The sequence below is a fragment of the Delphinapterus leucas genome, chromosome 1 (assembly GCF_059928025.1).
Source record: "Delphinapterus leucas isolate spDelLeu-1000000601 "Yukka" chromosome 1, BTC_Dleu_Yukka2, whole genome shotgun sequence".
NCBI lineage: Eukaryota > Metazoa > Chordata > Mammalia > Artiodactyla > Monodontidae > Delphinapterus > Delphinapterus leucas.
The window spans coordinates 42,384,928-42,399,750 of record NC_143129.1 but is presented as its reverse complement, the minus strand read 5'-3'; positions in this window follow the sequence as shown (position 1 = coordinate 42,399,750).

The following is a 14,823-nucleotide window of genomic DNA, read 5'->3' as shown; positions in this document are numbered from 1 at the left end:
AAATGGATGTTGAATTTTGTTGAAAGCTTCCTCTGCATCTATTGATATGATCATATGGTTTTTTCCTTCAATTTGTTAATATGGTGTATCATGTTGATTGATTTGCGTATATTGAAGAATCCTTGCATTCCTGGAATAAACCCCACTTGATCATGGTTTGTGATCCTTTTAATCTGCTGTTGGATTCTGTTTGCTAGTATTTTGTTGAGGATTTTTGCATCTATGTTCATCAGTGATATTGGCCTGTAGTTTTCTTTCTTTGTGACATCCTTGTCTGGTTTTCGTATCAGGGTGATGGTGGCCTCGTAGAATGAATTTGGGAGTGTTCCTCCCTCTGCTATATTTTGGAAGAGTTTGAGAACGATAGGTGTTAGCTCTTCTCTAAATGTTTGATAGAATTCGCCTTGAAGCCATCTGGTCCTGGGCTTTTGTTTGTTGGAAGATTTTAAATCACAGTTTCAATTTCAGCGCTTGTGATTGGTCTGTTTATATTTTCTATTTCTTCCTGATTCAGTCTTGGCAGGTTGTGCATTTCTAAGAATTTGTCCATTTCTTCCAGGTTGTCCATTTTATTGGCATAGAGTTGCTTGTCGTAATCTCTCATGATCTTTTGTATTTCTGCAGTGTCAGTTGTTACTTCTCCTTTTTCATTTCTAATTCTATTGATTTGAGTCTTCTCCCTTTTTTTCTTGGTGAGTCTGGCTAATGGTTTATCAATTTTGTTTATCTTCTCAAAGAACCACGTTTTAATTTTATTGATCTTTGCTATCGTTTCCTTCATTTCTTTTTCATTTATTTCTGATCTGATCTTTATGATTTCTTTCCTTCTGCTAACTTTGGGGTTTTTTTGTTCTGCTTTCTCTAATTGCTTTAGGTGCAAGGTTAGGTTGTTTATTTGATATGTTTCCTGTTTCTTAAGGTAAGATTGTATTGCTATAAACTTCCCTCTTAGAACTGCTTTTGCTGCATCCCATAGGTTTTGGATTGTCGTATTTTCATTGTCATTTCTCTCTAGGTATTTTTTGATTTCCTTTTTGATTTCTTCAGTGATCTCTTGGTTATTTAGTAAGGTATTGTTTAGCCTCCATGTGTTAGTGCTTTTTACGTTTTTTTCCCTATAATTGATTTCTAATCTCATAGCATCGTGGTCAGAAAAGATGCTTGATATGATTTCAATTTTCTTAAATTTACTGAGGCTTGATTTGTTACCCAATATGTGATCTTTCCTGGAGAATATTCCATGCACACTTGAGAAGAAAGTATAATCTGCTGTTTTTGGATGGAATGTCCTATAAATATCAATTATATCTCTCTGGTCTATTGTGTCATTTAAAGATTGTGTTTCCTTATTTATTTTCTGCTCAGATGATCTGTCCATTGGTGTAAGTGAGGTGTTAAAGTCGCCCACTATTATTGTGTTACTGTAGATTTCCTCTTTTATAGCTGTTAGGAGTTGCCTTATGTATTGAGGTGCTCCTATGTTGTGTGTATATATATTTATAATTGTTATTTCTTCTTGTTGTATTGATGCCTTGATCATTATGTAGTGTCCTTCCTTGTCTCTTGTAACATTCTTTATTTTAAAGTCTATTTTATCTGATATTATTATTGCTACTCCAGCTTTCTTTTGATTTCCATTTGCATGGAATATCATTTTCCATCCCCTCACTTTCAGTCTGTATGTGTCCCTAGGTCTCTTGTAGACAGCATATGTATGGGTCTTGCTTTTGCATCCATTCAGTGAGTCTGTGTCTTTTGGTTGGAGCATTTAATCCATTCTCGTTTAAGGTTATTATCGATGTGTATGTTCCTATTACAATTTTCTCAATTGTTTTTGGTTTATTTTTGTAGGTCCTTTTCTTCTCTTGTGTTTCCACTTAGAGAAGTTCCTTTAACATTTGTTTTAGAGTTGGTTTGGTGGTGCTGAATTGTCTTAGCTTTTGCTTGTCTGTAAAACTTTTGATTTCTCTATCTAATCTGAATGAGATCCTTGCTGGGTAGAATAATCTTGGTTGTAGGTTCTTCCCTTTCATCACATTAAATATGTTATGCCACTCCCTTCTGGCTTGTAGAGTTTCTGCTGAGAAATCAGCTGTTATCCTTATGAGAGTTCCCTTGTATGTTATTTGTCATTTTTCCCTTGCTGCTTTAAATAATTTTTCTTTGTCTTTAATTTTTAACAATTTGATTACACTGTGTCTCAGTGTGTTTCTCCTTGGGTTTATCCTGTATTGGGCTCTCTGTGCTTCCTAGACATGAGTGGCTATTTCCGTTCCCATGTTAGGGAAGTTTTTGACTATAATCTCTTCAAATATTTTCTCTGGTCCTTTCTCTCTCTCTTCTCTTTCTGGGACCCCTATAATGTGAATGTTGTTGCATTTAATGTTGTCCCAGAGATTTCTTAGGCTGTCTTCATTTCTTTTCATTCTTTTATCTTTATTCTGTTCCACAGCAGTGAATTCTACCATTCTGTCTTCCAAGTCACTTATTTGTTCTTCTGCCTCAGTTATTCTCCTATTGATTCTTTCTAGTATATTTTTCATTTCAGTTTTTGTATTGTTCACCTCTGTTTGTTTGTTCTTCAATTTTTCTAGATCTCTCTTAAACACTTCTTGCATCTTCTCGATCTTTGCCTCCATCCTTATTCGAAGGTCCTGGACCATGTTCACTATTATTATTCTGAATTATTTTTCTGGAAGGTTGCCTAGCTCTACTTCATGTAGTTGTTTTTCTAGGGTTTTTTCTTGTTCTTTTATCTGGTACATAGCCCTCTGCCTTTTCCTCTTGTCTATCTTTCTGTGAATGTGGTTTTTGTTCCACAGCCTGCAGGGTTGTAATTCTTCTTCCTTCTGCTGTCTGCCCTCTGGTGGATGAGGCTATCTAAGAGGCTTGTGCTAGCTTCATGATGGGAGGGACTGGTGGTGAGTAGAGTTGGTTGTTGCTCTGGTGGGCAGAGCTCAGCAAAACTTTAATCCGAGCTAAGCAGAATGTTTCTTTTGAAGACATCTTGAGTCAGGTTTTCGTGGTCATACTTTCCTCACAGATAGAAAATGCTTTGTCAGGCATGGGTCCCGCTTCCCTGAGTTTTGCCACACATTTACTATAAGCGTGTTAGTGGAGAGCGAGTTGGACTGAAGGCACTTCTAGCCTCATGCAAGCTGTACCAGCAAAGAATTCCCATCTGTGGAACTAAGTGCTGGTGAATTTTAATAACTATGAGACAAGTCAAGTCTTTTACCAGCTTGGGGTAAACAATGTGTTAATCTCGAACCTGGTAAGTTTTCATGTAAGACGTTGACTCAGCCCTGCGTTTTGAGAATCTTGTGTAGAGTTTCATGGGAGTACCTAGCAGACTAGTGTGTCCACATTTTGGGGCAGTTTTAAGAGTTTTCCTTGAACACAAGGAAAGCTATGTTTTGTGTTTATTCTAATGTGACACTGCTCCACCCACCTTTTGATTACATTCACCCAAGGTTCCATTAGAATAGTGATTTTCAGGACCCACGCCTACAGGTTCTCATTATACTGTTGTAGGAATGGGGTCTGGATGTGTGTTTATTTTGTTAGAATATTTCCCAGGTGATTCTACTGTGCAGTCAGGGTTGAGAGCCCTTCTGTATTAATTTTTCTGTGGCTGCTTTCACAAATTACAGCAAACTTGGTGTTTGTCTTAGTGGCTTTGGGCTGTAATAACAAATACTACAATAGGGCAGTTTGTAAACAACAGATTTATTTCTCACAGTTTGGAGGCTGGGAATACCAAGATCAAGGCACTGGCAGATTTGGTGTCGGGGAGAGCTAGCTTTCTGTTTTGCAGACATTGCCGTCTAGTTGTAACTTCCTATGGCAGGGGGTGAGGAAATTTTATTGGGTCTCTTTAAATAAGGACACTAATCCCATTCATGAAGCCTCCACCCTCAGGACCTAATCACTTCCCAGTGGGCCCACCTGCTAATACCATCACCTCTGGGGTAGTATTTTAATAGGAATTTTGGTGGGACAGAAACCTTCACACAATAACTGTCTAAAACAACACACCTGTATTCTTTTAGTTTTGGAGGTCAGATTCTGAAATCAAATTACAGGCGGGGCCACGCTCCCTCCAGATGTACTGGCAGAGAATCAGTTTCTTTGCTTTTTCCAGCTTCCAGAGCTGCCTTCTTTGGCCTGCGGCCCCTTCCTACCTCCTCAAAACCAACACCATAGCATGTTGCATCAGTGGTCATATTGCCTTCTGCTGTAGTCAAGTCTTCCTCTGCCTTCTTCTTGTGAGGATTAAATGTGCTTACATTCAGGGCCCCACCTGGTGGGGGGGGGTGATAAACTCCCCATCCAAGATCTCATCTTCAAACATCTTTTACTTATAAGACAACATTCACAGTTTGCAGGTATTAGGACTCAGATATCTCTGGAGGCCGTTATACATCCTCCACAAACAGCAGTACAAATGCAGAAACTTGGGCCCCACCTGAGACCTATTGATTCAGAATCTGCACTTTAACGAGATCATCATGTGATTCACTTGCACACAAAAATTTGAGAAGCGTGGTTCTATGGAATACTACCCAAGGATTCTCTAATAATTGAGCTCTCATCAAATACAGATGAAAGAAGTATTTTCCTTTGGACCCTTTTTAGGTGGCAGTGGATGATCAGAGACTGATCGTTTTCCTGAACACCATGAATAGTGCTCATCTAAATGTTAGTAGTATGCAGAATTCTCAATGAAGCCACAAGCCCTAAGCGCCAGGATGGATGCCAGATGTCCTGTTTTATTTTTCTGATAGTTCCACATAAGGCTTGCCACTGTGACATGCAATATTCCAATTTTTAAAAAGCTGTGCAAGGGTGGTGCATGTTTTAAACCTAAGTGGCTGCCCAGCTAATATGAGTTTTACTACCCTAAACAGGTTTTTTGGGCTAGCAAGTCATGAATCAGTGTGGGTAACTTTCTCAATGTGATCCATACTTAAGGCAATTTGGTCACTTTCTGCAGGTTTACAAGCCAGAGGGAAGGAAAAATAGTTTATTGACTACACTGAGGTTAGCCCTTTTTCAAAAGTTAATTTCCTAGAAGGCAAGCAGAAAATAGCTAGTTAATTAAAATAAAATTTAAAAAATGGCTTCTGGGAATCAGCAATGACTGAAATCTGAATAATGACAAAGTTTGAACAACTAAGGAAAATAGTTGTCAAATGCCCTAACAGTCCACAGGAGGGCAGGAGTGCTATGATTATAAAGGCTGACCACTTCATTCTAGGGTAACCTTTTCTGGATGAGCCCAGAAATGATGAAAGCAATGCAGCTTAGAAAAAAAAAAAATCTGTGTACACTTACTCAATTTTGCATTGTTTCTGAAAGTCAATAAGCTATGTTAAATCCTGTGCTTGGGTACAAATATATAGATTTTTAGTATGCAAAATTGTTCACTCTAGGTTACTATATTGTCAAGAATTACTAAGTTTTAGAATACCAGAGTTGACTATTTCCCTTAAAACTAGAATATTCTTTTAACAATTTAAATTTAAATTACTGCCTACCCCAGCCGTCTCCAGAATTCTTGTAGAGGACTTCTGTTATTCACCTTAAAAGCTCTCCTCGTGTATTTAATGCCAATTTAAAAAATATACTATAGTCTCAAGTTAAAGGCAAAATTTGATAAAATACATTCTTTAATTATAGTCAAACTAATTTTCATCCACTATGGATATTAGAAAGATTACTTCTGGTTTGTTTTGTTTTTAAAACAGCAGATAGCTTCCTTTGGTTAGGCAGGCAACAAGACCTTAATTCAAGTTTTAGATATTTTCTGATTTCTTTAATAAGCTGAATTATAAAACCATGATTTTATTCCATAAGTCTAAGCATTTACCTTATGTCTTTATAAGTTCATATGTAGAAGTGGATTCTGGGGCTTGAGAACCACTAATGTACATGTTCTCACACTTAACTACATATTAGTATCATTTGGGACGCTTTAAAGAATAATGATGCCCAGGTCACACCCCAGGTCAAGGACATGACAAATCTCTGGGTGGTGGGACCCAGGAATCAGTAAAACTCCCCAAGATATTCCAGTGCACAGCTATGGTTCAGAAACACTGAGGTCTGATCTCATTGTTTAGCAATGTGATTTAGTTCAAAGAGAGCAATAATTTTTTTGCATAAATTAAAACCAAACTCTATTATTAGTTACACACAAAATTATGCTATGCTTTCATGGCTGGCACTTGGGTTTTTAATTACTCAGCCACACCCATGCATTAAAGTGATGTGGAAGATATGTCTTCTACCAAACACATGTACACAGATACTTAAATGTGGTTCCTTCAAGGCCAGGTAATTACAAGGGCTGTGAGAGTTGGGCAGAAATCAGGAGGCGCTGCATCGAATGGGCTCTGTGAGCTGGGCCTTGAAAGATGCCCAGAATCAGACAGGACTGGAGGTGCTTCACGTGAACTAGGAATTCCTAGTGAACTAGGAATGCAGCAGAGAGCAGGGGTCAGTTGGTTTAGCTTGACTGAGAGCAGGTTATCTGAAATGTAGCAGAAAGAGAAGGCTTAGGAGGAAAAGTTGGGATTTAATGGTACAAAGCCTTCAAGTACCATGAAAGAAATTTGAACTTCATGCTGTAGGTAATGTGCTGGGACTGAACACATTTGAGCAGGGGAGGCACATGACAGGCTGGGAGGGGAGGAGCCTGGACATACTTCAGGCTCTGAGACGTGAGGGGCAGGAATGGTGATTGTGGGAGGGGAATGCTTACAGAAGGTGGGTCCCAATTTGAAGCATGCTTTGATTTGAGATAAAACACACTGGAAACAAATGCATCATCACAAATATAACTTCTCCAAAAGGATATATATACATGTATATATTTGGCGGTACGCGGGCCTCTCACTGTTGTGGCCTCTCCCGTTGCGGAGCACAGGCTCCGGACGTGCAGTGTCAGCGGCCATGGCTCACGGGCGCAGCCGCTCCGCGGCATGTGGGATCTTCCCAGACCGGGGCACGAACCCGTGTCCCCTGCATCGGCAGGCGGACTCTCAACCACTCAACCACTGCGCCACCAGGGAAGCCCCAAAAGGGCTTTTTTTTTTTTAAAGAAGATGTTGGGGGTAGGAGTTTATTAATTAGTTTATTTATTTTTGCTGTGTTGAGTCTTCGTTTCTGTGCGTTGGCTTTCTCTAGCTGTGGCGAGAGGGGGCTACTCTTCATCGCGGTGCGCGGGCCTCTCAATATCGCGGCCTCTCTTTTTGCGGAGCACAGGCTCCAGACGTGCAGGCTCAGTAGTTGTGGCTCACGGGCCCAGTTGCTCCGCAGCATGTGGGATCCTCCCGGACCAGGGCTCGAACCCGTGTCCCCTGCATTGGCAGGCAGATTCTCAACTACTGCGCCACCAGGGAAGCCCAAGGACACATTTTTTTAACATAGATTTGAAGATCCAATTCTCAAAAAATGAACAAATCAGACATGAGACCTCTTATTCCACTGGGAATACATTCTTGCAGTTTTAAGAAACCTTTAAATTCAAATATACTTTTTCCCTCTCATTTAAACAAACTTTCCTAGAGAAACAGTTTTCTCATATATTTAGGTGATTGACAAATTATTTGATGAATAGAACATAGTTTATATTAACACACATATATAAATCTCACATATACATATATTAAATTGGAAACACTTAATTTGAAGCAGAAACAACTATAAAAGTCAAATTTGTTTTGGTAAGCATAAAACTTTTGTTTGAAAAATTCCTCAATCAGGGTTAAAAGATAAATAGTATAGTCATCTCTTGCTTCTAAACCAGTGCTACATTCTTGAAAAGGATGTGAAAATGGGTACAGTGAAACTTAAACTCTATATTTAATTCAGAATTCCTGTTTATTTCTGCTCAAAGTTATCTACCTAAAGTTCCTCAACAGGGATTACAAAAGGAAGGACAATTTACAGGGCCTTATAAACATGTCCTTAGGGAGTAAAACAATATTTACTCTGGTCCACGCTTAATTCCTCATTCACATCCTTCTCAAGGCAACATTTCTTTGGTCCAACTTGTGCTACTAACTATAAAAGTGTGAAACAAACTTGTAAAAATTTAATTTGAGTTAGAGAGGCAGTCCATCCTCTTTGGCCGCTGGCTCATTTGAAGGAGGCCCTGCCTGGTGTGAGGACAGAGAAGAGGGCTGGGATCTGTCCCACCTGAGCGTCAAGAGCTACCTGAGCTCTTTCTTCTTTCTTTCCCTTTGCATGACTTACAGCAAATCCACAAAGTTTGCTTTTCTGAAATACGGGGCTTCATTTTTACTCTGTCCTTTACAGATGAGGGGAGGAGCCCTCAAAGACTCAGATTCTGATGCAACTTGAGGTTATCTGATGAATTTATTCCCTATAAGCTGCCTACATTCAGATGGCATGTTTAAAGTAAGACATCTCTTTATTCAAGTGGGGAGAGAAAACCACCTATAGCCAGAATTTAGGGTGGACTCTAACTCTCTTAAAGAGTGGAATTCTTTTTAAGAAAACTACGAGGCCACAGTGTTCACTTTGTCCTGCGCTGGCATCCCTGCTATGGGTGTTAGAAGCCCCCTAACTTTGTACAGAAGCATGCAACTGATGCTGAATTCTTCTTGGTTTCTTAGACTGGTTAATTGTTATTAAAAGGGGTGAAGAACAAATGCCAGACAAACTTCATAGTGTCTCTAAATCACCAGGAAGTTACAAATAATTTTTAAAAGTAGAATTTTATCCTATTACTCTAAGAACATTTTCTGGTAATATTCTTGTTAAGGAAGTCAAACTTGTTCAAATCCCAAATGCACAGTGTTTTTCTTTTTACTAAGGGCTGAAGTAGTGTACACATAGAATAATAATTTTAAAAGTTTGAATTATTGCAAGAATTACCAAAATGTGACAAAGAGACCTGAAATGAACAAATGCTGTTGGAAAAATGGCATCAATAAACTTGCTGATGCAGGGTTGCCACAAACCTTCAATCTGTAAAAAATGCAGTATCTGCAAAGTGCAACAAAGTGAAGAACAAGACAACTGAGGTATGCCTGTATAACACTGTATAAGCTTAAGGTGTACAGCATGATTTGATAATGTATACATTGTGAAATGATTGCCAAAATAAATTTCTTAACATCCATCACCTCTCATAGTTACCAAAAGTTTTCCTCTTCTTCTTCATGATCAGAAATTTGAAGACCTACTCTCTTCGCAATTTGCCAATGCAGTTTTCTTTGATATCCTAGGAGGATTGGTTCCAGATTCCCACCCCCTTCCCCTGCAAATAAAACTCTGAATTCTCAAGTCCTTTATATTATATGGCACAGCACAGGCGGCCCTCTGTATCCATGGATGCTGATGCAGAACCATCAGATACAGAGTGTCAGCTGTATACAATAAAGCATTACTAATTATTGTCACTACGCTGTACATTATATCCCAATATTCATTTATCTTATATCTGGAATTTTGTACCTTTTGACACCCTTCACCCAATTCCCCCATCATCCCCACCTCCTGCCTCTGGCAACCAAAAATCTGATTTCTTTTTCTGTGAGTGTGGATTTTTGGATTTCATATATGTGAGGTCATTCAGTATTTGTCTCTTTCTGTATGGCTTGTTCACCTAGCATAATGCCCTCAAGTTCCATAAGCGTTGTTGCAAATGGCAGGATTTCCTTCTTTTTCATGGCTGAATTGTATTCCACCTTATGTTGTGTATATGTGTATGTATATACATTTGTGTGTATGTGTGTGCGTGTATATATATATATATATATATATATATATACCTATATATATCTCACATTTTCTTTATCCATTCATCCATCACTGAACACTTAGTTTCCTTCCATGTCGTGGTTATTGTAAATAATGCTGCAATACACAGGGAGGTGCAGTTATCTCTTCATAGGGTGATTTCGTTTCCTTTGGATATATACCTATTGTGGAATTGCTGAATCATATGGTGACACTATTTTTTTTTTTTTTTTTTGCGGTACGTGGGCCTCTCACTGTTGTGGCCTCTCCTGTTGCGGAGCACCGGCTCCGGATGCGCAGGCTCAGCGGCCATGGCTCATGGGCCCAGCCGCTCCGCGGCATGTGGGATCTTCCCAGACCGGGGCATGAACCCGTGTCCCCTGCATCGGCAGGCGGACTCTCAACCACTGCACCACCAGGGAAGCCCCGGTGGCACTATTTTTAATTTTTTTTTTTTTTTTTTTTTTGGCGATACACGGACCTCTCACTGTTGTGGCTTCTCCCGTTGCGGAGCACAGGCTCCGGACGCGCAGGCTCAGCGGCCATGGCTCACGGGCCCAGACGCTCCGCGGCATGAGGGATCTTCCCGGACCAGGGCACGAACCCGTGTCCCCTGCATCAGCAGGCGGACTCTCAACCACTGCGCCACCAGGGAAGCCCTATTTTTAATTTTTTGAGGAACCTGCATACTGTTTTCCATAGTTGCTGTATGAATTTACTGTAGATCTTAACATATTAATAGAATCAAAAGATAAACTGACACATGGGTTTGTCAAAAATAATTAGTGCTTCTGCACTAATCGACTGGTTGTTTTTTTCTGGTGAGTGGTGGGTCCAGCACCAACTTCCTTTTTCCTACAAGGAAAGACAAGAAGATAGCATCAGAGGTGAACATAATTAAGTACAGAAATTAAACTCCAGAAGCACATTTACAAAATGGACAATGAAAAATATGTATTTATAGCAGTAAGAGTCACTGAACTAGGAAATAAATGATTCTTTTAAAGTAATTTCAAATGTTCAATTAGTCTCACTCCAGGAACCCTTTTTCTATCCCTGTATTATATTTCTGATTCCCTCCAAAACAAGAAATAGAGTAGTCTCATATACTTAGTAAATACTCCCTTATTTTAGTTTAGGGCCAGTGAGAAAGACTAGAGAGAAGTACATGTTTTCCCTAAAATACAATTTTAATTCTGGCTCTGAGATGAAACCTTTAAAAAGGTAACAATTCCAGTGGCATTCAAGTTCAGTAATGCCTCATTTACCCCTCACTGTCAAGAAAATCATGTGTTCTGGTTAGAGAGTCTCCTAAGTAACTGAAACTCACATCACACTTTTTTTTGTAACAACAGACAGCTTTCTAAAATCTATTACTCAAGTCCAGCATTGTCCATAGAAATATAATGTGAAGCACACAGGTAATTTTGAATTTTGTAGAAGCTACATTAAAAAAAGGAAAAGAAGTAGGAAAATTAGTTTTAAATTTTTTACTTAACCCAATATCCATGGATTGTACATTCCTTTGCACTAAGTCTTTGAATCTGGTGTGTAGTGTGCACTCAAGCTCATCTTACTTAGCATGATCCACTTTTGATGTCCTTGTCAGCCACTCAGAGCTACTGACTCTGGAGCTGGAAAATGCAGTTCCAGTCCCTGCTTAGGAAACTGATTGCAACAGACAGACTACAACCAAATGGGGACCCGTCAGTTATTTACAGTATGCCTGCCCCAGCAAACACTTCAGGGTGCCTTCCCCATGTAAGAGCTAACTGTGTTAATTTTGGAGACTTTCATATTTCTCTTGGTGAGGGAGGCATCACTATGAACGAGCACTGTCACAGCACAATATTTGTTATATAGCAGTTTCCTCAAGAATATTGTGGAGAGTGATTCAATATTTAGGCCTGTCACTGACTCTTCTAAGACCACTATATTTTTCTATTTTGAAGCAATACTTTTTTTTTCTAGTAGTAATGGAATCTTTTTTTTAAAAAAATAGAAAAATTGAAATCCAATATATGAGAAAGATAAATAAGCATTAATATAAACTTAAAGAAACATTCATTTGCTATAACAATGAAGCTCTTTGAAGATGATTAAAATGTGGAAGTGGATTACTAATTATAGTTATATTACCTTCAGCATTCATTAAGTTAACTTCAAGTATTTACAGAAAACATGAAGCTCATGGCCTGAAAACTACTTTTCTGGTTGGCTTTATCCTCAAAGGAATCCTTAGAGAACCAAGCAGATACATAGGGTTGGGTAGGCCCACACTGCCATTCTAGTTGGTATGTTTGTCTTCCCCTTTGCCCCTGTGATCAAAGACACCACTTTGCTTTTACTAAGAAACTGCCCTTCTTATTGGCCTTTGTAGAATCTGTTCCCAAACTTGTGACTGTAACCTAGGGTAGTGCCTCACATTATAATTGGTGGGAAACATATCTCCTCTTCCCAAGTTTGCAGACACACATTCTGGCACAAAAGAGGAACTTCCACAAAAAAAAAAAATCATAAGAGAATACTAGAATAATTATATGTGACAAATTGGACAATCCAGAAGAAATGAACAAGTTTCTAGAAACATATAGTCCACCAAAACTGAATGAAGAAGAAATAGATAATTTGAACAGACCTATAGCTAGAAGTAAAATAGAATTGATAATTTACAAACTCTCTGCAAACAAAAGTCCAGGACTGTATGGCTTCACTTGGGAATTCTACCAAACATACAAAGAACTTATACAGATCCAGAACACTCCCAAAGTCATTTTATGAAGACACCATCACCCTGATACCAAAACCAGACAAAGACGCTACCAAAAAAGAACATTACAGGCCAATATCTTTTTGAATATAGATACAAAAATTCTTAACACAATATTAGCAACCAAATTCAACACATAAAAAATCATACACCACGACCAAGTTGGATTCTTCCCAGGGACACAAGGATGGTTCAACATACACAAATCATTCAATGCAACACACCACATCAATAAAAGAGGTGGAAAAAAACCACGTGATCATCTCAATAGATGCAGAAAAAGCATTTGATAAAATTCAACATCCATTCATGATAAAAACTCTTACCAAAGTGGGTATAGAGGGAACATATCTCAACTTAATAAAAGCTATTTATGACAAACCTACAGCCAACATAATACTCAGTGGTGAAAAGCTGAAAGCCTTCTCACTAAAATCTGGAACAATACAAGGATGCCCACTCTCACCATTTCTATTCAATATAGTACTGGAAGTCCTAGCCACAGCAATCATACAGGAAAATAAAATGTATCCTAATTGAAAGGGAAGTAAAACTGTCATTATATGTAGATAACAGGGTATTATATATATAGAAAACCCTAAAGAGTCCACACAAAAATTACTAGAACTGATAAACAAATTTAGCAAGGTAGCAAGATACAAGATTAACATATAAAAATCTGTTGCATTTCTTCACACTAACAATATCAGAAAGGGAAAGTAAAAAAAAAAAAACCCTTTAAAAATTGCATCAAAAAGAATAAAATACTTAGAAATAAACCTGACCTAGTAGGTAAAAGACTTATATGCTGAGAACTATAAAACATTGATAAGGGAAATTGATGATGATTTAAAGAAATGAAAAGATACTCCATGCTCTTGAAATGGAAGAATCACTATTGTTAAAATGGCCATACTACCCAAAGCAACCTACAGATTTAATGTGATACTTATCAAATTACCCATGATATTTTTCACAGAACTACAACAAATAATCCTAAAATTCATATGGAACCATAAAAGATCCAGAATTTTCAAAGCAATCCTGAGGAAAAAGAACAAACCTGGAAGCATAACCCTCCAAGAATTCAGACAATACTACAAAGCTATAGCAATCAAACAGCATGTATTGGCACAAAAACAGATATATGGGTCAACAGAACAGAATAGAGAGCCCAGAAATAAACCACACACCTATGGTCAATCTTTGACAAAGAAGGCAATAATATTAAATGAAGAAAAGACAATCTCTTTGGCAAGTGGTGGGTGTTTGGAAAGCTGGACAGTCACATGTAAATCAATGAAGCTAGAACACTCCCTTACACCATACACAAAAATAAACTCAAAATGGCTTAAAGGCTTAAATATAAGACATTACACCATAAAACTCCTAGCAGAGAACATAGGCAAAAAGTTCTCTGACATAAATTGTGCCAAGTTTTCTTAGGTCAGTCTCCCAAGGCAATATGAATAAAAGCAAAAATAAACAAATGGGACCTAATCAAAGTTATAAACTTTTGCACAGAAAAGGAAACTGTAAACAAAATGAAAAGACAACCTATGGAATGGGAGAAGATATTTGCAAATGATGTGACTCACAAGGGATTAAATTCCAATATATACAAACATCTCATACAACTCAATAACACAAACACTGCAATCAAAAAATGGGCAGAAGACCTAAATAGACATTTCCCAAAGAAGACATACAGATGGCCAATAGGCACATGAAAAGATGCTCAACATCGCTAATTATAAGAGAAACGCAAATCCAAACTCCAATAAGGTATCACCTCACACTGGTCAGAATGGCCATCATCAAAAAATCTATACATAATAAATGCTGGAGAGTTGTGAAGAAAAAGGAACCCTCCTACATTGTTGGTGGGGATGTAAATTGGTGCAACCACTATGGAGAACAGCATGGAGGTTCCTTAAAAACCTAAAAATAGAGTTTCCATATGACTCAGCAATCCCACTCCTGGGCATATAACCAGAAAAAACTCTAATTCAAAAAGATATATGCACCCCAATATTCACAGCAGCACTATTTACAATAGCAAAGACATGGAAGCAACCTAAATGTCCATCAACAGATGAATGGATAAAGAAGATGTGGTATATATATATATATATATATATATATATATATATATATATATATATATACACACACAATGAAATACTACCCAGCCATAAAAAAGAATGAAATAATGCCATTTGCCACAACATGGATGGACCTAGAGATTATCATACTAAGTGAAGTAAGACAGAGAAAGA